The sequence below is a fragment of the Accipiter gentilis genome, chromosome 21 (assembly GCF_929443795.1).
Source record: "Accipiter gentilis chromosome 21, bAccGen1.1, whole genome shotgun sequence".
Classification (NCBI taxonomy): domain Eukaryota; kingdom Metazoa; phylum Chordata; class Aves; order Accipitriformes; family Accipitridae; genus Astur; species Astur gentilis.
In genome coordinates, this window is record NC_064900.1 from 7,965,085 (window position 1) to 7,989,775 (window position 24,691).

At 37.7% G+C, this 24,691-nt stretch overlaps 1 protein-coding gene across 3 annotated transcripts in view; it reads right to left on the reverse strand.

The window, feature by feature from the left end:
- COL8A1 (collagen type VIII alpha 1 chain) overlaps positions 1–24,691 on the reverse strand; it is a 94,186-nt gene that overhangs the window by 59,076 nt on the left and 10,419 nt on the right. For all 3 annotated transcript variants that reach the window (XM_049824963.1, XM_049824964.1, XM_049824962.1), the window contains exon 2: positions 18,854–18,984. The gene's annotated coding sequence lies outside the window, so the exon portion shown is untranslated. The remainder of the gene's footprint in view (positions 1–18,853; positions 18,985–24,691) is intronic.

The following is a 24,691-nucleotide window of genomic DNA, read 5'->3' on the forward strand; positions in this document are numbered from 1 at the left end:
TCTTCAGGAAAGCAGGGCTCCATCATGTGTAACGGTTACTTGGGGAAGACAAATGCCATAACTCTGAATGTCCCCCCCTTTCTTCTTCTTCCCCCAGCTTTATATGCTGAGCATGATGTCATATGGTCTGGAATATCCCTTTGGTCAGTCGGGGTCAGCTGTCCCGGCTATGTCCCCTCCCAACTTCTTGTGCACCCCCAGCCCACTTGCTGGTGGGGTGGCGTGAAAAGCAGAAAAGGCCTTGACTCTGTGTAAGCGCTGCTCAGCAGTAATGAAAACATCTCTGCATTATCAACACTGTTTTCGGCACAAATCCAAAACGTAGCCCCACACTAGCTACTATGAAGAAAATAACTCTATCCCAGCCAAAACCAGCACAATCCCTAAGATGTATGAGCAGAACTGAATTAAAAAAAAAACAAAAAACAAACACATAGAATTTGGTATTTTAATAGTAGTAAATATAGTAGATTACATGAAAAACTTTCAGGTTTCTACTACCTGTACAGCACTTTTCTGGCAAGTCTTTTTTTTTTTGTCAACAGAGTGATGATTCCTTTACCTGTTCTTTCAAGTAAATTTAGTACACAGTCATCTTGCTGGTCAATGGCATGATACTGGCATCTATTTTCCTTTCAGTGGGATGCATGTAGCCCACAATAATGGTTGCTCTGTTTTTCTGACATGTTTCATTCCAAATCCAAAGTGCTTTAAGTTGTCTTGCAGATTAGAATGTGTTACTAAGTGGAAGGTTGTGCAGGAGGAAAACCAAATGAGCAGTGGAAAGGACTCATTCTACTATTTGAAAAGGCAAGATATCAGGCTGTTCTCCTCCCGCAAATTCTGTCTTTATCTTAACATTGGACTTGTATCCAGTGAACATGTGTCTCTGATTTGCTATGGTGAGGATGGGGACAGTATTAAAAGGACCTTGCATATGGAAAACTAGCTGAATCTCATTGCTGAAGATGAGTGAGCAGTGGAAGGACCAGGTACTAGTATGTGCACTGCAGAAGAACAAATAATTAAGATGCTCTGAATAATTACCATTCCCCCTAACTAATTCAGCGGGGCACATATGCCACTGAGGCAGGATGCTGGATTGAGATGGTGCATAGGAAGGGAAGCTAGACAGGAACATGGCTATTTCAGCATAATAGCAACAGTGTGGTGTATGTGTTGGATATGCCATGTTCAGTGGTATTCTTAACATGGCAACCTATTTTTTCATTCAGCTACCCTGGTAAGTCTGTCTCTCTGAACAGGTTGGTTTGTTTTTTCTCCCCTCCATATCTGACTTAGACTAGTTGACAGAATAGTCAAATACTAGAAACCCCCCCAAACGTCCCAGAAATGTTCATCTGAATTCTTTAGCCTTCTTTGCTCAAGTTCTAAACAATGAATGTGTTTGGTGGATGTATTCTTTATAGCAGCCAGTTGCAGCTGAATCCAGCTAAAAGCAGTCTTTTACACCTATAATGGCAACTTCTGGCCCTTCAAATGAGAGGCTAAGCATTCCCGTACTGAGTTAAGAAGAAAATATCTTTGAAATAAATACACCATAAGGACAACTTGTATTTTGAACGCCAAATATCAGAAACAACTAACAGTGAACATGCTGAAGACTGAACCTACTTGACTAAAATTCTGATGACAAACTTGGATTACAAACACTCTGTTAACAGTAGGAGATAACAATATACTACGAATGAAGGGGGGGGAAAAACCTATCTACTACCTTTTTCTAGCTAGGATTTTTTATGATCAGGATTCATATTTTGTCATAGTGTTTACACAGAGTGTAATAGACCCATAGAAAAAGTTTTGGAAAGAAGCATTCGGATCACTAAAGCAGCTTGGAACACTTCTTCCCCCATAGGACACAAGTTGCTGTAGGTCATTGTATCCTTTTACTCAAGAAAAGATGAAACCTGGGTCAAAACAAAGTTAACTAGTGGACTGAAGCTGGTGAATTCTTCCATCACACTCAAAACCAATGTAACATCCATGTAGCTAAAAACTTAATCCAGTTTGTAAACCACTGATGTTAGCAAAAGGTAGTTTCAAAATGGAATATGAACTCCTATCCCTGTCCGCTTTTTCAAACTAGACTATTCCTAGAGTTTTTTTTCCCTTAAGACCAGGCTATCCCTAATTCCCTTTCTCACCTTTCCTTTGCTTAGTCTAGAGTCTAACCAGAAAAATGTCTGCTTTGTTAATGGAAGTTACCTTTTGATGACACCCCAACAGCTGTAGTCTGAGTTGGCCAACAAGAGAATCCTGGCATGACTTTACATGACAAGTTAGGGCAATGAAACATGATGTAGTTAAATATTTTTTTCTTTCCTGTGAAGATCACCCTGGAATGGAATGCTTGCTAGAACGGAATTATGTGTTTACCTTTGGTCTTCAGTATCATTACTCTAAACTGGGTCCTTGAGGGATAGCCTCATAAAGCAGATAGTCCCTAAAGAACAAACTGTTATTCTGGAATATGTAACCATCCTGTAACACTTTAAAAAAACAAACAAACAAAAACCAGACAAAAAACCCCCAACCAACACAAAAAAAACCCAAACAAACTGATGTTTGGTAGACATGGTGTCAGAGGAGAACATAACTGTATTGGCTCACTGTATTTCCACGGAGGTTCTCTTCCTACCTCAATCAATAATGAGGGAGCAGGATTGGATCCCAAATGGTTCCATTACTGTATCACCCAACTAGATTGTCCAAGTTGCTATGAGAGCAGCAAAACCAATGAATTTTGATTTCTTCTGGATTTGCATTCTTTACTTTCCTGAGGCCAAACTGAATGACTAACAGATGAATTTTTTCTGCCTTTCCCTCTGTGAGGATGCCAAGTTGTGTCTTTACCCACTGCTCGCCCACTGATTTTCAGGAACTTGTGCAAGGATATAATTTTCTTTTAGACTCTAGGCTTCTTTCAAGATGAGTTTCAAATTGCCTAGCAAGCTCAAAAGCTATTCAGGGGAAGGGGAAGAATAGATGGATAGACAAGGAAACATCATACTGCGATAAACATTGCTTTCTATTAAAAAAAAAAAAAAAACAATAAAAAGAAAAGTAAGCCCTGCATGCAGTACTTCTCAAGAATAACACTGTCTACAACAGCATTAGGGACTTCTTGGATGCAAAGTCTTGAAGTCCATGTAGAAGGCTGAAAACATTAGGGATGGTATCTGGCACCAGTGAACACACAGGCTCAGCCAAGGTAGTATATGAACTATCAGCCTCCTTTAGCATTTTTGGTAGGATGGTGAGGAATTACAGATCTTGCTGTTGGAAATGTGTGTATACTGTTTTGAATCACACCTACATGTAGAAGCATTCCAGATCTTCAGAAGTTCCAAAAGTTTTGCTATCTAGCCTAGAGGATATAACTTTTCACTTTTCTCTCTAAAGTAAGCTCTTAGTTTAGTTTGCATATACTATATAATGATCTAGCAATTTAAAAAAAAAATGGGTTTTTTTAACATATTGTTGTAATTACTAAAGCATATGTGTATCACTTATTCCTCTAAACCTTTCCACTGAATTGAAATACTTAGCATTTCTACAGCCAACCATATGATCACTTTAACACGGCATATATAAGAGGGTTACTGCAATAAATCAGATGACTTGTTGGATATCTTTCCCTTTGCTTCTGCTTCAAAATAAATTCTTAGTGACTTTGAAAATATGATAGTATAGGCTTGCAAATGCAATGGATGCAGCAAATAGCTGCTCTAATATATATTTTTTAAAAGGTTGCTTCAGGTAAGGATTATTTTGGTCCTGTTTCTGATTTAGCCTCTACAAGGTAGGAAAACCCTGCCTTGAGGTGGAGGAGATAAGTAAAGGCAGTGTTTCTTGTGACACAAGATAAAGTCCTAACTTGAAATCTTCCAGCTGTGGGAATGTAGGGGAACAAGAGACATTCAGAGCCAAACACTGCTGGTAAGTTATTTGTAGGACCTAGCCCGCTCCTCTGCTTTACAGAGGCACTGGACTGTGAGTTCCTACACCATTCTTATCCTGGCCAAAAAGTAGGCATGAATTGAAAAGTTAAAATCACAAGGGAAAGATCTTGAACCCATCAAGGGCCTTAATTTTGACAAATGAATTGCATTTCATGACTTATTGCAACCTTTTCTCCTTTTTCCTTTGGTGTGCATGTATGAATGTGTAGTGATTACATCTGGGCAAATAAAACCACTGTAGATGTATAATGATACCAGTAGAATTGCTGGTGCTTATCCTCTCTGTTTCTGCTACTCTAAGTACATAAGCATGAGCACGCTGTAGGGAATTAGACCCTTTCAATTCCAGTTTCATACCAGGGGAAGCTGGTGTAGTGCTACCTGTCTTGCAAGACTAAAGCACTGGTAGGTGTTTGTTATGTTTGCAAGGAACTCTGAGATCTGAAATAAAGTAAATGTTAAGGGCTATTGATCAGCTAAAGGCTGAAATAGCAAATGCCTGTCTTTCTGGAGTCTAAACCTCTGTAGGCTTACTCAGCTGAATACAGGACAGCAACACAAATTAATTCTGTTGCTGTTTGCCTTTGTTATGGATGTAATGTCATCAAGAGAAGTGATTGTCTTTTTTTTTTAATTGGGTAGCTGAAGAAAAATCTCAAACATGGACTAGAAGTGATTATGAGCAGGACTACAAACAAGTCTGCTAGCTCAGTTAGTGTTTATTTCCCAATATCCTACTATTACTGCATTTTTAGCCATTTATCTTTTCCAAGATGTGACTCACTGAAGTATGTTTCCTAGCTGCACTACAATCTTTGTGGTAGAAAACAGAAACAGAATGTGTCTGGGTTTCACTTCAAACTTCATCTCATAAACATTGTGCAAAGACCCCATGTAAACAACCTAATTGAGTTAGCATTTCAACTCACAATAGATTTATCCTTTAATAAATTTAAGATCTTACAGATGCCAATAAACCAGTCTGTTTCATGAGCAGAGCAAAATGAAGTCTGGGTAGAAACAAATAAATGCTAACATTTTCAAAGGTTCATATTCATAAAAAACTGTGAATGGTGTCCCAACGAATGATGTGAAAATCATTGTCTAATCTGTACCTATCATGCTATGAAGATGATGTTTGCCTTCTCTCAGGGAGCACTTCTCACAGTGGGAGTTGTGCTGTCTTATTTTTGGCTACATTAATAATAGGAAATTACCTGAGTATCTGGTAACAGGGTGTTTTGTTTTAAATGCAAAAAAGACTTGTCCTCACTTTCAAGGTTGGGTTATAACATTGACAGGTTTGTGAATCACATTGGCATCTGATGGAGGACTAGAAGATTTAGTTTAGAATATAAAGCCCTTCAGCTCCGAGGCTGCTTACTTATTATACATTTAAAGTGCCATAAAGAAGTATTGATCCATGACTGAAGAATCAAGTATTATTCGTTTTGAAATATTTCGTAGAATTTCATGCATTAAATTATCTCCTTCGTGGAATATAGTACATGTGTGCATATGCACAAAAAGTATGTATATTCCTTCTGTTGTATCTTATGATTATTTCCTGCCCTGTCTTTTATTCAGCAGTGGAGGTAGAAAGACAAGCTTGTTTCCTTTTTGAAGACTACTTTTTTGGGGGTTTTTATCTGGCAAGGAAGTGACTCAGAAATGTGTTGGCAAGTCCAGTGACCTGTGCAATCAGTCAGAAATCAGATAAATCAGCTAAGGAATTAAGTGCAGGAAATAACTTATAAAATAGTAAAGCCTTCTCGTTGCTGATTTAGCTGTGTTTCTGCATTGGAATCTTCCATTAGATGCTCATAAGAAAAGCAGAATCTGAGTTCCCCTACCAAACCAATAAAACAAATGTGAACTATCACATATGAATTGACACATAGTTTAAGAGAAACACTTCATTTGAAATGTTCAATAGACCTTACCGTGGAGGTGGGAACCTGCTTTAAGAAACCATATATCCTATCTCCAAAACAGATGACAACTATGAAACTTTGACATGAAATCATGGGATAAATCCAAGATAGTTCAAAAAGGAAGGAAAGAAAGATGACACCTTAGTTGTGTGAGAACAGGTTTGGAGTTCAGGTCTGTATGCTTTTCTTCCTTTATGCTTTTAAGAGAATTCACATCTCAAAATATTCTTAATGAAGAGAAAGCAGTGTATCTGATAAATATGTCCTCCTGATGAACACTCAAGTGGAATGTTCATCTCAGACAACACAAAGAGGGAGTCTGAACATCATGCAATCAAACACACTGGTATCTGGGGAAATTACTCAGCAGAGACTGATCGTGTTAAACTAAATACTATCACTCATGTCAAAATCATTGGACAATATTACTCCATGCTGTGTAAGCTTTGGTAAATTACTGAAAATAGATAGAAAATTGACATCTTCCTTCTCTGTCAAAAAAGCTACAAGGTTTCTTTTCCTCTTTCTTTTGGAGTAACTCTGTCTTGACAACAAGAATGGAGGGTGGAGCAGAAGTGGAAACAGTACTTACTAGTTGCACTGTATGTTTATTTTAGCAACTGTTAGGTGGCTGGCAGAGCTTAAGTGTCAGATCTGACAGGGAAGGGAGACCAGGTGTTATTAGCAAGTAATACTGTTTGCTTTGTGGGGGAGTTAAAAGGTCACTGGAATTTTTTGTTAGAGGACTTGGCTATGACCTCCACAATCAAAACTTGCCCTCTGTTCCTCACAGTTAGGTGCCGTCATCAATCATTTTGCACCCAAAGAGTGATGGTGGTTTGTGTTGCGGTATGTAGAGCTGGGAGAGCTATGGCCTTAGTAGCATTACTCAAAGACCTGACAAAGCTCTTTGGGCTGAGCTGGTGCTGCAATGGACAGCACAAAAACCAGTGAAGTTTTCATCAGCTTTCATAGCCTCTCCTGCTTGCCACAAATTGCATTTCTAGTGAGTTGGTTTCCATGATGTAGAGCAGCTAAAGGAGCTGGAATGAGGCAGCAGCTATGAAATATATGGCATGGAATATCATCTGAAGCTTAAATGTAAATGGTTTATGTCAAGCTCGCTTCTGTTGGCAGGCATATACTAACAACTGCGGAGCCACAGAGGTTTTCAATTGTTCTGTTCAATGTAAAATCCCCAAGGCTTATTAAAGAAAGCGTTTTGCACATGTGTGAATACAGAGTCATTAAGTTCCTTAAGTTGCTCAGAACTGAATTAGAGGGCACTTGCCTTGCAGGTGTTCTGGCTTGTGAATACAGATTCTTTTGCTGGCTGGAAAGGGAATGAACCAGCTCATAATGTGGCTCTGCAGTGAGACTTTCCAGAAACAACATAATTGCATTATAAAGAAGTTATTTTAGATGTGATAAATATTAAAAACAAATTACAGTTTGTTATATTTACTTGATTTCATCCTCTTCACTGGACTGTTTCAAGGTGATGCGCTCAATAAGCTTGGAAGTTGTTTCAAAGTGTATGTTAAGATGCCTGATGTGCTTATTCATGGGAATTTGGACTTGGGAAGCTTTTTTCCTCTGCTTTTATCGAAGTAGTAGCTTAGGCTGTGGAATTATCAGTCCCAACTAGAGGAGGAAGTGTCATCCCTTTCCAGTCTAAAGGATAATGACAGGAAAACAGGAAATGTACCTCAAGAAAATGTTCCTTCTGTGTTCTAAGAGGTGATAGGTTGGCTCATTAAACAGGTTTCATCTATTATGGATATGCTAGGGTGCAAATCGGCTAGCTTTAAGCAGTGTTACATTGCTCACCCATATCTCTGTTTTATACTTGCCAAACTCTGATTATGGTGTGTTTGGGGTTGTGTGGTGTCTGTTATTTTGCCTTTTTTTTTTCTTTCTGATAATTAACTCCTAAATCAGCAGATAGACAAGTTATTTGATTTCTGTGAGAAGAAGGGACTAGAACTAGGAAAAAAGAAGCTTTCTCTTTTTGTGTATGGGAGTGGAAGTGGTATAAGTGCCTAAAATTCTTCTCTCTTCCAATTTTATGCACCTCACACAAGCTTAGACAAATATCTGACTGTTTTGGTGCTTACAGAGGAGAAAAAGTCCTCAAATCTGACTCTTCTCCCCTCTGACTTTTCAGGGGAATTGTGCTTCTCTCTTGGTAAGTTTTCTGATTGACTGTGCATTTGACTGAATAGATAGAAATATTACAGAAGGTAACTTACATGCATAGCTCTTAAGGAAGAAGATTTTTTTAATTATTTTTCCCAGTTGCTGTGACTGTTAATTCAATGGAAAGTATTTTTTGTTTTAACTTTATGACAAAGCATTGCTGATAGAGAATATTGAGTAGATCTTAACGACCTTGCAGTATTATTGTCCTATCTTCACCCTGAAGCTACCTCAAGCTCTAACAGGAAGCTTGCCCAAACTGCAATCCCTCAATGGAAGTGTAGAGTTGTTCTTTACTTGACTGCCTGTCAGGGTGTAGATTAAAACTTGGTTTAGGATACCATATTGTTTGCTGTCAGTAACACTCTGTGGCAAGGATGAAGCTTGCCCCACTCAAATGGGAGAAGTTCTCCAGTGCTTTCCTAGGCATTGCCTTTCCACAGTTTAGTGGGAAAGAATTCATGGGAAGCCTAAATTTACCACCAACTGAAGCAGCATGGATGTGCCCAATGGGCCTTTACTGCCCCTTCCCAGAGAGTGCATTGCTGAAAGCAGGAAGCATTGTGTGCTGGTGCGACCAATGATTACTGTGTTGCTAATTTGTGAATGCTCCTATGTTCGGCACTGCCAAATATTCTGCATGATTCTTCCCTCTCTTAAAAGGAACAAGTATATATTTTTCTACTTGTGTCATAATTACCCCCCCCTTCTTTTTTTTTTTTTTTTTAAGGCTCACATATCTTTAAAAATATAAATTGGCTGTCAACTGATGATCATCCAGTTTTCTGTAGTTCAGGACAAACATCTTGCATTTCACAGGACTTTTGTTCTGCTTTTCTCCTTTTTGAATATCCTTAAAGTTCTTTAGTTAACGTATATAAAGATCTAATCTTTAGTGTGTTTTTTCACTCCAGGTTTACTTGTCTTTCCTCTCACTTACTAGCTTTCACTCCTCAAATTAATGCTGCTGAAGTAAGCAGCACCCAAGATAGTTATAGTAAAATATGAAGGAAAAGGAAGACACTGATTTAGCTCTCTGAATTTTCATTGAAATAAGGTACTGATGCACCTCTTCTTGCTGTACTTTTTTTCTAAAGGAGAAGCAGAAGATTTATTAAAATTACATTGCCTCGTGTAAGTTATAAGTTATAGATACTTTCCAGATTTAAACAAATTAGTTGTAGAACTATTTATTTTTCTATTCCAGATGCTTTAAACACCTTGAAGAACAATTATATTAAAAGAAGAAGTTCCCTTGCTGTCAAAGGGATTCTGTCAGAGAAGTAGTAGAACAAATTGGGGCTGAGGCAGTTTAGAGGATATAATACTCCAACTTTGCCCTTAGATTTGTAATCAGTATAAATTTGTCAAAAAAGGACACATCCAAGAATATTTCTATCCCTTCAAAGAGACACACAGAATTACAACCAAATTCTTTCATAATTTTTGTTTTATATTTGGCCAGTCTTTTGAATTAGGTAATGGAAACTTAATCCTTCCCTGCTGCAAGCTGTTTTGCAAGACAAAAGACTAAGAACTCCACCTGCTCAAATTTAAAGAACAAAAAGGTATTTAACATTTGTTGTTCTTCAAAGAAAATATTCCTAAGTGTTCTGGCTAGGCCCCTACAAGGCAAAGCTAAACTCCTAGTTCAAGAATGATATTTATCATGACCTACGGTACAATGTTTTCATCAAGGTAGCAAACTTGGACTGCTTATGTTAGAAGGCTATATAACTCAATCTGACAAGGTTAATGCTTCTACTTAGCAAACCACACTTAAATTCCTGTCTTCACCCGACTCTTTAGATGTCTAAAGACATATTTGGCCTGTGGTTCCTTATGAACCACAGCTTTTGCAGGAACTGCAGAGGGATGTCTTCGCAAACACACATAAGGATTTCACGATGCTGAGTTTGCACATAGCCTGCTGAATGGTAATGAATCTTTTCCCACAACCATTCTGTCAATAACAGAACTGCTTGGAATGAGTTGATGTGGGCTACCGCATCTATAGCATGACTGTAATTGTTGCGTGTGAATATTGTATCTATATGTGATACTGTCCTGAGTACATTCATACAGCACAGATAGTTTTGTGTTCAGTCACCACTGGGTCAAGAACATCTCCATATTTTTCTGCTCTTTCTTCAGGCCTCTTTCTTATGTCCACTTATTTAAAGGGACAAATCACTAGTGACGTGGTGTATGGTGAACTTGCTGTTCACTGCAGGATGTTCTTTCAGCAGTACTTCTAAACTGATCTGAGGCAGTCAAGCTTTGGTTTTAACAGATACTCTCCCTGAAGTTCATACTAAAGAATTATCATATTAAAAATGTTCAAAGGTGGCTAAGTGCCTTTCAAATGCATTCTTCCCATCTGGCACACAAAGAGCAGTGAACAAAAGGAGGCTACTAGAATGTTCTCCTAAAATTGTCTGCTATAGATTTCCATACTGTGTGATATCTTATTCTGGGAATATCTGTTCCTGTCAGCAGAGTGTCCCCTCTGGATTCCTGAAAAGCCCTGGCACCAAAGAGGAGGAACAACTCTTGAGTGGAAGAGGAAATAAGAAGAGTCAGGAAATGCTTCGCTGAACAGAGGGAGGAAAAACCTCCCTGACAGAGTGTGCCGGGATGTGTCCAAAGGAAACGCTGGAATCTCCCTTCTCAAGGGACTTTAAGAACTAAGCACTAGAAAATGTACTACAGGGAACAATACTGCATTGGCAGGAAAATGGGCTGGATGATCAAATTATTTTCCATCTTTAACTTGTCTAAGTCTAGGAATAATCCAGATCTCTCTAGCTGCTCTTTTTCTTACTTCTAATCCATCAGTCCTAAGGCTCAACAAATTCTGACCTTTCCTGTAACCTGTTCTACTTTCCAGATTTGTGACATGCTAGGTGTAGAGCTAAGCTCAGGCAAATATGAATAGTTACAGCTGGTTTCTACAGTGTATGTCTGCGGAGTTTTGGGTCATATTTTAAGTTCCTGGTGGTATTAGTAATTCTCTGCAAGTAAACCTGTAAATTTTGGATAATAATCTTTGACAAGCCTTGATGATGTAAATTCCCTCATTCCCTCGCTACCACAGATTTTTCCTGATATAGTGACAGCAAGTGTTTCAATATGTGTACGGATGTGAGTTAGCGCGAGCAGAGTTTGTTAAAGGCCTGGTTTTTGTGTTGTGCCATTCACCTACAAGTTTTAAGATAATTTACTTGTGCAAAGAGCCCTCATTTTTCCTATCCCTTATTCCTATAGCCCAAATACAGCGAAGTTCATATTTTTTCTATATGACTTTTGATTTTACTTGAAATGTTTTATTGCGTCTTTCTTTTATATATGAGCAGATACTTAAATCTGTCCCCAGTGTGAAAGTTATTACATAAAAGATTCACTTTAACTACTGTCAGTCGACTGACTGAGGTAGCTGTAAGCTGCTTTGAATCAGCATCACAGGACATACAAACAGATCAGGTAAGCAATGTGAACATCTCTTAAGTACCAAGATTGTAAGTTCTTTTAAGACAGAATTTGTATAGCTCTATCCTTGAGTTCAATGAGTATTGCTAAGCAGCCTTCAGCATGTCATTACTTCACAAACAGTAATCAGTTTATCATCCTAACTCCTATGCTAAGGAGTGTATCATCAGCGTGTTTCCACAAACAGGAATTGAGGCACACAAAATTTGTACTCAGACTTACACAAGCAGTGGGTGGCCTGACTCCTGTTCAGTGGAACTATTCACTGGCAGTTATGTGCCTGAATAATGTGGGTACAAGTCCTGCACTGAAATGTAGTCCTTCTTGGCACACATGGTAACTTGACCCCAGAAATGTCTTCTTTTATAAACTACTCAATAAGTGAGATAGCTCAGGCTAAAAGCAAAATACCAGCATTAACTTTCATTTAGAAGAAACAGTATTAAGAAACTACATCCATCTAAGTATCTACTTGTAAAGAAGGGTTCACTTTCAGATCTGAGATATTACAATGACTTATGACAGACTTTCAAGGCTACAATAAATGCTGAGAGACAGTTACTTTTGATAAACTCATAAAATTGCTAATCCCTTTGTGAATCTATTATGGAGAACTTGAGTTAATCATCACAATGAGAAATAAATCTTTTGAAATGTCCATGCTAGAATTCATGATGCTAAGTAATTTGAGAAAAGAAACATTCAGTTAGCTCCTGCTACAGTGAAACTAGTACCATGCACTCAAAACAAGAGCATTCAGCAGTAACACAGTATGTTGTTAATCAAGATGAATTTACTGTGAGCCAGGGGTCAATCAAAAAAGGAATAAGAAGCTTGCAGTTCCCTTTGTGACCTTGGGTAAACCTGTCCATCAATATCTGAGTTCAGCAGTTTTGTATGGTGTAGCAACACTTAAATGAAACATCAGTCAAATCTTAATTTAGCCTGTAAACTTCTGTCCCATATGCCATAACTTCTTATGATTAATTTATTTTGTATATTTTGTATCTCTTAAAATAATGTTGTTTTAAATAGATGTAGCTGGGAAAAATATTGCTTCAAGGTCAAGGATAGCTAAACTAATGAATAGATGATTAAGATGTGAAATAAGTGCTAATTCATCTTTTGGACTCAGTATTAATAGTCACACCTGAAAAAGCTGAATAGAGGAAATAAAATCGCTGAGTTGGTTTCAGCTTGGTTTAACATTTGTCTAAATCACTGAACTTTTTCTAAGAAAACTGGCTCTATTGTGCTTGGATATTTGAATAGTTCTTTGGGTTGGGGAGAGTTCTTCTTTTGAATTAGAAATATTTTCAGTCTTTTTAAAATTCGTACTGTACTACTTTTGTGCAGCAAAAGTTTAACTATCCTGAAGCACTTCAATAAGAAAAGCACACCTCCATTTGGTCTCTACATACACAAATTTTAAAATCTATGCCTAGCTGCCATAAAAATAAAATGTTATTGGATGAAGGGTTTTTTAAAAGTGATTATTCTTTTGAGGAACACATCCCTAAATTTGGGCATCTGATGGAGGAAGCGTTTCTCTTTTTTATAAAAAAATTTTCTTTGAGGCGAGGCTCTCTCTAGAAAGTAGAAGCCTTCAGGCTGTTTCAAGCTATGTGCTTGAATCTCCAAGCATTTTGACAGTCTAAGGTACTCTCTCCCTGCCCATGCAAAACCACAAATTTCCTATTGAGGATGTGATTTCAAGTTTGCTGAGCTGAGAGACTATTTTGAGTATAGATTCAAGCTCTTTAAAAATGTATTTACCCTAAAAAATGTGTAGAACCTTCCTTAAAATGTGCCTGTGATTACCAAAACAAGGGGCTTGTTATGTATGCATACGAAATATTTGATAGAAATGAACTATTTCTCCAGCTCTGAAAAAAGGCTACACAGAGAAACTTTGCCAGATGACACCAGGTCGTTAAGTGCTTTGTGAGAAATGTCTTGGCCTATTCTAGTTACTGATGAAACTAGCTTTCCACTTCAGTGAGGCCAAAATTTCACAGTTGGATGATGCCCTAGAGATTATCAAGAACACTAAGAAAAATTTCCCATCACCTCTGATTAATTACCCAGAGTAACAAGTGTTCCCCTGGGCAACTTTGTGTCTCTGCTATAGATAAGCACTGCTATGTGAATTTTAATTAAGTGCAAAGTCTGCAACAAGCAGGATAAATTCACCATTGCAACCATCTCACTTTATAGTTACCGCTATACAATAAAGTAGTTTAAGAAAATCAGCTGAGACTCTGGTTCACAATGAAGTTAACACAATGTTACCTAAAAAGTTAGTACTGGTTTGGGTTGTGCTGACTAAATGTACAATTTAATGTTCACTGGTGGATTTGAGACAAGTGATCCAATTGTACAATCACAAGCAAAGGACAGGCATTAAAACTGATCACTTTCTGTTATGCAAGTGCATGTATATGTGTTAGTATATGCAAAGCTATATAGTGTCAACAGAGCCCAGGTTCTCTCAGGTACTAATATCCAGTCCAGGCCTACAGTAATCCCATAAGCTCAGAAAAAAATGAACATGTTTTTCCACAGTCAATGTGAAGAGAGTTATCAGAGAATGTTAGCTCACTACACTGTAAGAACTCAAGCTTTTAGCACCATGTGTTCCTGTTGGCAGCCTGGTAACATAAAGCTAGAATAGTAGTCATTGCTCTCTAATATAGTAATGCTAAGAACTTTAAGGTTACTGATTCAAGTGTATTTTGGGGTGGATAAAAGGAGGGAAGAAACACTCTAAAAGGGCTTTAGTAGAAATTAATTTAATGTATCAGGGTAACTGGTAGAAGAACTCAGGGAACTATATGGGCAAGAGTATGGGATGTATCCATAAAAAATCTCCAGTCCTTTCTACAGTACAAATACTGATTTTTTTAGGTTTTTTTTTCATTTGAGCATTCCTATTTACATCTTCCTACCAGTTAATACATTTAAAGTATTTACTAATGTCAATGAGGATATGTAGCCAATTATCCAAAACAGAAGTATTGTTTTATTTTTTTTAAAAAGTACTCATTTTTTATAATCATTATGTTATGACATGAAATTAACTCATGAATATCATGATCACATCAGGTTAGTACATTGGCAATGATTCACAGAAGTTGGATCTATTGGTAGATTTGGGATACAAGTCCTTCTTCACTTGGATAAAGAAAATCATTGCCTTTTCCAACATACTTTGCCTCACTTCTATTCTCACAACAGCAGAAGAAAAAAAAAAAGGGTATTTGTTTAACTATTTGGGACATATTTTTGTTTTGCTGATACATGTTTTTCAGTGTCTTCCTTCCTCCTTTTCAGTCCTAAACTGAAGAACTGCTTTTCTTAAAATTGATGTGGAGGCTGTATATGTTTTGAACCTTTTTTTTGTGTTATTTGTACAGAATGAGAATTTGAGAGAGCTGGAATAACAAAGACACAAGTGTCTCTTAAAAATCTGCATAATTTAAAAATGTTGTCTGTGGACTTGTCTGTAATCCTCCAAGAAGTCCTCTCTGAGTAGGGAAGAATAATTTGTCTCATTTTATAGATAGATAAACATAGAAGCAGAAAAGCTACATAACTGTAAAAACAGACAGATGGTGATGGTCCCTAATCTTTGACATGAAAAAGAGGGGGTGGGTGGTGGAATTTAAAACAACAACAACAAAACCCCAAAACCCAACAACCAACCAAAAAACCCCCAACCCAAACAACTGCCAGAAAACCTACCAGGCTTACTACTGAGTTCATCCAGGGAAAAGTTTTGATGATTCACAAGTGGCTCTTGAGCTGCCAGTCTTTTTACTTAGCTTGCTGTGCATGTAGTGCTGCCCATCACCTGTTGTTAATTATAACATCCTATAAATCTAATGTTAGAAGACTAGCAGTGAGACATGGTGCCTGCACTGGCTTAATGGACACTCTAGGAAAAAAAATTTTTTTCAAGAGATTATTTCTGGATGAGCTTCTATGAACCTGGCATTGTCGTGAACTGATATTTCTATTAAGAAAAACATTAGTGGATGCCTTTAAACAAATAAAGTCCTGGCTTTATACCACGATTGTGGTTTCAAGCACCATATCAAAAAACACTATGATGGGAAGCTATCATTTAATAAATCAAAATAGCTTGCTTGGTAATAAATATTTTTCTTAGAAACCACAATATTCTCTTTCCTGCAGATCATATGACTTCCCAGTTCCTGCATTTTTTGACATTACTGGAGTAACAAAGGAACGTGGGAAATAACTCAGGATGGTGAAATCATTCAGTTTAGCTGTGCATATGCTGTGGTTAGAACAACTTAAAAATGTGTGATTTCAGGCATAGGTGCTTAAATTCTTCCCTTTTTCAGGTAGCCACAATTGGGCTGAACTGCACAGTGCTATCTTTCTGAGATAAGGAAAGTGTTTAGTTTTGACTAAATTGCTTCAATTTCACTTCTCAGCTTTATATTCTACAAAGGGGTGAGCAATAGTTCCATTTCACAGTATGGGAAATAGTTTCTTGCCTATATAGGCTCTAAGCATTAAAAAAACCCACAACAAACTAAAAAATGCCATGAATCATTGCTATTGACTCTGTGTTCTATGTTGGCTGCTGTTCAGATAACTTCCACTTATATTGATAAATCAGCCTTTGTAGTTAGCAGTGCAAAGAAAGCCAATATTAAAAAAAAAAAAAAGGAAAAAAAATAGTTCAATGAGAGGAAACATGCAAAGATTTATATTCTGTTGTCAGTGACAGCAGGCTAAATCCAGATTGGGTCTAGACACAAGTCATGTAAAGACACATACACATAAATAACATCTATAAGAAAAATACCATTGCATTTACACAGATGTATTCTCACATGTAGAATAACTTGCTGACATAAAATATTAAACTGACTAGGACCTATCTATTGGCATTACTGAAGACTGTAAGCTGGTCCAAAATATTTAGTAACAGACTTTCCTAAAAACATACATACACTTGCATGCCTGCATGTATTTGTGTATGAAATCATACATAAATTTCACTTAAAGAATGTAAGCAATAAATACTCCTGTAAATAATACTGCTCTGTACAAAGTCCTTCAAGTTTTCCAATGTTTGCTAAAAAAGTCATAAAAAGCTTATAAAAGTCTGAAGATTGAGCTTGTTTTACTGGGATCCTTTTTATGATGCAATTCTCATGCAAAGATCAGTGTATTCTTCCATTTATTATTTGTTCCACAATTATTCAGTATTCCACAGAAAGAATTTTTGTGTTCCTGGGTGTGAGATTCTTTTTATAATGAAGTGCAATGTGGGTATGAATATATTTATATAGCTTCAATGACTTATTGGCTCTGCTTGCTAGTAAAAATATGGTTTTGATTATCCTTAAACCTCCTGATTCAACCTACTTTGGGAAAGTTGAGCTATATTGTTTTTTACTGTTCACATGACATACTGTGCATTCTAGCTGAGATCCAAGGTACCCTACAGTGGACTTGCCTCAAAAGAGAAACTGTTGCAGCAAACCTTGATTGGAAGCTGAAGTGTAACTTAAGGAATATTAATAACAGAAAGGTATTGAAAACAGAGTTCTGGTTTTAGGCAAACAATTTCTCAGTGGTTCAGACTGATAGTTTAGGAGACAGATAGGACAAAAATTGCTGAAAGTATACAGGAAATATTATGAATCCTTGGGGGAGAAGGGGGAGTGGGGAGGAATCAGAGTAATGTTTGTTTAACAGGCAGGCTGTAAATGACCTTAAAGAATTATGTGCCACGTTGGTTACTGTCTTGTAACAGAATTCTATTACTTCGAAAGCAAACGTGGAGCCTGAGGTAGCTTTGTTAGATATAATAATAAGAATATGTCTATCCCCTAACTGATCTTCCTGTGCACCTGTCTGTATTTATTTTTTTCTTTTCCTCTTGCCTGCCATCGTGATTATACAATAACCCACTTGAATTAATTGCTTTAGATAAGATTTATTACACTAACCATGTTTTTCTGATTCAGTATTGGTGTGTATTTCTAGAAGCTTTTTTTTTTTAACTGGGGAGAAGAGGAAGCTACAAAATAAAACTGCAGCTTCTTTAAGATTCAGGTTAACATACTGTGAAAGGTGTGCAATTCTATTAGAGCAACAGAGAGAAAACTGACAGTAGCTTGATTAATGATATACCAAGAAATGAGGGGATACATTAAAGCTGTGTGAGGGCAGAAAACTTTCTGAAAATGTTTTCTGTGTACCTTAGTTTTGAAATTAAATTGCATCTCCACATCCTTATGGGGCAGTGGCCAGCCTCAGAGCCACCTGCTTTTTATTTTTTGGAATACAATTCTGCAACTGACTGCCTTCCCATCTGCATCCTAAGTTACATGTTCCTATAACATACGTGACTACATCAGGCCTGCAATTTGTGCAGTTCTGTTCTTGAGGGAAAACATAACACTATTAACCAGTGACTGGTAGGCCTTCATAAATGCAGTTTTTCATGCTGAGTGAACAATATTTATGAAATAACCTACTGTATGGATGCCCATCGCACTAAGTAGAAACATATCTCAATGTGTGTCTGAAAAGCAGTTGATGACCTTGGCAAAGCCTCCCTCTCTCAGAATAATACCCTGACATCTTCTGGCTTTGTGAATTAAGAAGTTCTCTCCTCATCTCTGGCTTGGGGCTGGTATTTTCATGTAGTTTCTAGCCTTTGTTAAGATTTTTTACAAGATAGATCCTTTTCAATGGCAATAATTTTCCCCAGGAAATGAAACTTTGAAAGACTTGTTAATTTCATTGTTTCAGCATTAGACTTTTTCATTAATTATGCTCTCTATCCTCAATGACTTTAGCTCTTAATGCCAGTGCAGCAAAGAATGCAGTCTCTGACATATCCATAATGGTTGTACAGTAGCCTTTTAACAGGCCATGAATCCAGGCTGTTGCGTCTATCATGTCACTATTCCCTCTATAAAGGGAAAGGAGCTGACACTTGCAATTGCTTTACAAACCCAATTCAGTGTGGTCATCTTATAAATTTAGCAAGAACACATTTTTTATTAATAAATGGGACCTGGATCTCCCTGCCTGTTAGCGAAAGCATCAGTTCTCATGTTTTTCACATCAGCTGATGCTATATTGCACAGTATAATGTCCTGCCCAGAAATGTTTTTATTAGCAGGAAATAGGGGGGTGGAAGGACACCTTTTGTAATGTTTTAAACAATTGAATTGTTAGGAAGACAATTACCTCAACTTAATAGGAGAGTACTTCACTGAACCAGTTCTGATATCCAGACTCAACATCCAGTAATGAAGAGATCATAACAGTGCTGAGTATCAAATTTGAAGGATTCTGACAATCTGCATTTTCTTCTCTTTCTAGAAAGAGAAGGAAAGAAAGCATGTAAATTAAAATTCTTCAAATTATGCAGGACAGTAGAGAAATATTTTTTACTTTACTGAATAAATAAGCTGCATAAAGTTTATTTTATTTTCCTATTTTAATTTTTTTTTTATGTAATCAAATGTTAATACATTAAATAAACATGAAACAGCACAGGAAAATTGTGTTTAAAAAAGTTGCTCAGGTTACAAAGACCATGAAGGGCTCACGTTTTTATGAGTAATATTGTCTGCATTCCCACATCACGCTTGCATGTAGCATTATAATTCACAGTAAACTGAGTTATTTTCTCTTTGGACTACTTTGTATATTACCGAGGATCACTATTTCTATTTGTACAAAGCTAACTTTTCTCTCCTCAATGGCAGACAGTTTCAAGCTTGTTCAGGGTTTTGAACAAGCAAAAGCTGGAAAAATGAGAGAGAAAATGGAAATATTTCATTGTACAGTGTAAATCTTTGGTTTATCAAAAATACCAGATAACAACAAATTGCACCAACCAAAGCCTAAAACCTAAGTAGGTGGTTTTTGTTGGTTTTTTATTCTCCCTTCATAAACGAGTAACAGTTGACAGCTCTGGAATGTGCACTCCTCTCCCATGAAAACATTTTTCCGCTCTGCCTTTTCCAAAAAATCAAAAGTTCAAAGCTAAACTACTACACATTATAAAAGAACAAATTTACCATGACACTTAAACAAATACATGAGTCAGTGTATTTAGCTTTCTTGAGGGAGGAAGGAGTTATGTTTCTTGTTAAGGCAAGGTTTGCAGTAAAGGAATTATTTTTATAGTTTTATATATCTCCTTATAATTATCCACATAGATGTTTTATTTTGGAGTACAGTTAAAGTTGTAACTCATGCCTTTTTTGTCACTGATATATTAATTAAGGTTTACAATATTCCTCCTCAGAAAGCAAAATATTAACACCCTCATTATACAAATGGGCAAATGCAATCATGGAGATTAAGACACTTAGTTCAGTATTATTTAGGATACCTGTGGCAGTCTGGGAACCTCAGCTGCTGCTCTTTACTCTGAAGAGTGCTACTTTTGTTTTTGGGAATGGCACAAGCAAGATGAGTAGCATGTATGTCGAGGACAGAGACAAAATGAGATGGGTTTGGACTGCTGTGGGTAAACCAACTGTTATCTGGAATAAAAAGAATGTGATTCTCCGTCCTCTTAAATGTGAGGTATAAAACACAATATATTAAGCTGCTGAATTGCTCTATGTAGTTTTTAAGGCTGTCTAGGAAACTTGGAACACCATTTCTATTTATTTGGAACAAGTGGCTGACTCATTTGTCTGCCTTGAAAAACCTCTACTTCTGTTCCTGACTGAAATAAGATAGATATTCTGAAAGTCATTCCTCTTGTACAACAGGAGAGAAGTGCAGAAAGTCATAGAGCTGCTGCTAATATTGAGCCTGGCCATCCCTCAATGTATGGTTGATTTGGAATATGTTAAAGGATGCAAACTTCTAAGAGGTACTGTAGTAGCTTTAATGTGTCCATTCTTTCAAGCAGATTGATACTACAAAGCCTTGTTCTTTGTGGATACAAATTTGGGGTAGCTAGATCAAAGTTCTCTAGATTTGGACCTTTGACACAATGTTATATTCAGTAGGATGGAACCAAAATCAGAAAAATCCTTGAGCATGGAGAAAGCTGACATCTGAAACTATATCTGACAGCCTAGGCACACCATGAGGATTCAGCTTCCCCTTACTAATATGTAAAGATTTATTAGGTCATTCCCTAAGAGCATTCAGCTACTGTAGAGATAATATGCTCAAACTGAGGGACACTAACTTTTTTCCTTCAAATTTGATTTTTTAACAATATAGCTTAGACATGACGTGTCATAATTTCTGTAGCTACCCTTCTCTTTCTGTTGTTTCTGTAAGACGACATGTGAAAGGACCTGATGTGGTAGTTACCTATAGTCATAAGTTCTCTTTAGCCTTTTAAAAATCCTGTTGTATTTCACAGGGGAATACAAGGAGGGTGTAATGTAATTACTATAAAGGGGTCCTAAAACTTTAACTTTTCAAATGGAAAGGTTTAGATTTTTCATTTGTCTGTTTCAGAGGCCCTTAACAGATTGTGCCATTGAATTGAATTTCACGTTGGTTATGAATGAGATTGTAGAAAATAAAGGGATATGGTCTGTGGGAAGTACATTTCTAGTAAGGGAGAGTGCCACAGTCAGTTTTGTTGGGTGCAGGCATATCACACTAGCAAAAATGGCTAGAAGCACCAGGCAACTAAAGAGGAGAACCTGCATTATGTGTCCTGCTTGGGTAGATGAACCGTGTTTTGATAACCTCTAGAATAAGGACAAAACTGAACTCTGCTTGATAGACAATAAACTCATTTAATTTTCAGTCATCATGCATTAAACTATAAAAGTTACTAAGAAAGCCACACTAGGATATATATGTCATCGAGTAGTAGGGAGCATTAGGTGGCAGTGCCTTGATAGAAAGAGGGCAGCTGATTAGTAATAGGCTAGTGGTAGTTACACTTGCTGGCTATGTGCAAATGAGGGTGAGAAGGGGTTTACTTCCCCCTTTCTCTGGAGCTAAGCATAGTCCTCACCTACGTGTTGCTTTGTTTGGCTACATAGGCAATACAGGCAGTAATACCATATATGTTCTGAAACAGTCAGAACCACAGTTCAGACAAATTTGGTACCAGCCACTGTGGATAAGTATTCCCCTGGCCTGTGCTTCCACCTCCCATATTATACAAGTGAGCAGGAAAGAGACTCTCACCAGAGGTTAGGAAAACTGAGTGATTTATAACATTGGTGGTAGGTGGAACAGGGGAGGCTGTGGGACCAACAGAGCCAAGTATTTTAAGCATCTGTTATAGGCCTGTGCCAGATGCAGGATACCAGACGAGATGTGCCATTTGTCTGTTCTTGAATGGAATTTCCTATGTCCCTAATACCAAGCAAACTCTGTTTATTTATAATATAATATACTTCTGGTTTTGTAGAGATGATATACAGCACATTTCATCTTTTCACTCTCAGAATGACATTTAAACACTTAAAAAGTGATTTATTTAGTTGTGTAAATTCAGCCAGGCTTGGAAGGTGTTTTGCTTCGTCATGGGTGAATCTGTAAAGGCTGGAAAACTTCTCTGTTTAGGTAGGCTGAATTGTGTAGTTTGTAGAAGTACAGTTTTCTCTAACGCTTGTCTGGGTTAAGAATGAGACCCAAGTTCTTGTAAGACTATGTCAGTGTTTTCAAGTGACCACTTTCATGGGCACAAAGAGAAGAATGATTTGGGAAATACTGACTGTCCTCTCCTGAAAGTGGAACTTTTTTCCACTTTTAAGTGATTATACTTAGTGATTCCAATTATTTCTCAAAGAAATAAGCAGGAACTTCTAAGCAAAACTTTTTCTCAGAATATGTCAATTCATAAGTACAGCTCTTTGGTGGAAACACAAGAATTAGTTGTAAAAGGAAACACCTCTCATTTCTTGGAGTCCATTTCTAGACAAAATTAAGACAGAAACATAACCTTCCCAGAGTAACAATATCTCATAATGAGACTGATTACCTAGGAGTTGAGTATGCCACCTTTAAGTCTCTGTGTTACCTTGTTAATACCAAAGACACAAGCCCCAAACTACACTTAAGACCAGGTGGAAAAGTTAGTGCTAGGGTATTTAAGCCTAGAAGGAAAATGCAACAGCCTTACAGTAGAAGACCTTGGTTCCAGAGTAAGGCAATTGCACAGAACGGTCAATCTTCTGCACATCAACCTTTATCAATGTTGGCACCCTTTTCTGCTAGCACTGGAATGCCTGTTTGCTCTGCTTCAAAAGCACATCAGGCTGGACTGTCAAACCTGCCAGCCTTTTCCATGGGCCCTTTCTGATACCTCTGCTCCAGCCTCACATCTCACAGTCCTTTACCAGCAGGCTGTGTCCTGATGACCTTGCTGCTCTCCAAACTAAGACCTCTTTTGAACTGTTGCTTGTTTCTGAGTTCAGAGGAGATGACACCCAAGACAGACTTCTTGACCTGAGACCCTCAGTAGACCCCAGCTTTTCCACAGAAATGCCTTGGCTTCTTCCAAGGACAGGACAAGAGAATTAAAAATAAATAAACAAAAATCTGCAAGATGTGGAAAAAGGGAAAAGTTGTAGTTACAAATTTGCCGACAAAAACATGAAGGCCCGCAAAATTACTAATCATAATCCAAGTTCCTCCAGTGATATTCCCTATAACTTTTTAGGTCACAAGATACATTAAAGCATGTGCAATTAACTGTCTGCATAAACAAGCTGCATGACCTCACCCCTTTCTGCCTCAGTTTTTCTGTTTGTAAAGCTGAGGCTGTAATATTTGACTGGGGTATCGCTCCAAAGTCCAGCTTCTGACTAGAGTTGTTATTACGATAATTACTGCAGCAGATGTCAGAATCAAGTGAAAGCACTGTCATTCAACAATTAAAGCATGAACCACAGCTATCACTTTCCTTGCATTATTACAGGTATAGACACAATGGAGCAGAAAACATGTTCACGCTTGCTTTTAGGTGTAATCCTCTGTTAAGAGAGTATGTCTCTGCACCCCCACCCCCCCCCAAGGTTTTTCCAGTACACTTAGCTGTTTCTAGCTGTAGCTAGAAAAGATACAGCTGCATTTTTTGGCTTATATAGCTTGAGCTCAACCCTTAGCCACAGCTTAGTCTGAGCTGTTTTACAAAACTATTTTTCTGTAAACATTTTCATTCAATAGTTATCATGTGATATCTATGCTCCCTTAAAACACCCTAGTGACTGGGTGCCTTATCTTTCTATTACCAGACTGGTCAGATACTGCCTCAGGACATGGTCTGAAAGCTGGTGACAGAAGTGAGACGGAGCTTAATGAAAGCTGGACTCTGAGGTGGAGTCCTATGATAGACAGTCCAACAAGCTGATGCTGAGTGACACAGCAGCACCTCGAGTGGCAGTTGAATAGATATGGTCAGTTTGGAGAGGAATTTCTACACTAGCCTTGAGCTCATGCTCTAATTTGCCAATGGGCCTCACACAAACAGACCACAAAATACAGGATCCAGGCTGGGTTTTGGGAGTTTTGCATACATTCACACTTTGGGGTACTCAGAATCTGGAGGCAGGTCTCTCCTTGAGGTTCAGGACAATCTCTGATGTAGCTAAATCATGCCGCTTACAGAGGCTGCTGTAAGGAGGCTGCTGCTTCCCAGAGGTAAAGTCTAGCCAAGAATAGCATGCGTTTCCTCCTCTGCATCTAGCACAACTGCAGCTAAGTGGTTGCTTATGTTCAGAAATGAATGAAATATTCAATGAAAACAAGAATCTTCACTGACGCGACCACTGCTTCTTAATCATTACACAAAATAGTGTTGTCTTGCCCAAGCGTGCCTGGCTCTCTAAGGATAATGGAGACAGCACAGTGTTTGGATAGCTGCTGCTTTTTTCTGAAGAGTGGGGAGGGTGTGCCTGTGTGAGGGCATGTTCGCAAGAGTTTTAGCCCAGAAAGAAATAGGTACATCTGGAAAGAGCATAATCCAGGTTGCCAGACTCTGGCACTGCTATTAGAAATAATCCTTTCTCAGGAAAGTACCAAAATGTGGCTGTCTGGTTTGCCCACAAGTATCCGGGCATTTTTCTTGGCAGGCATGGGTAC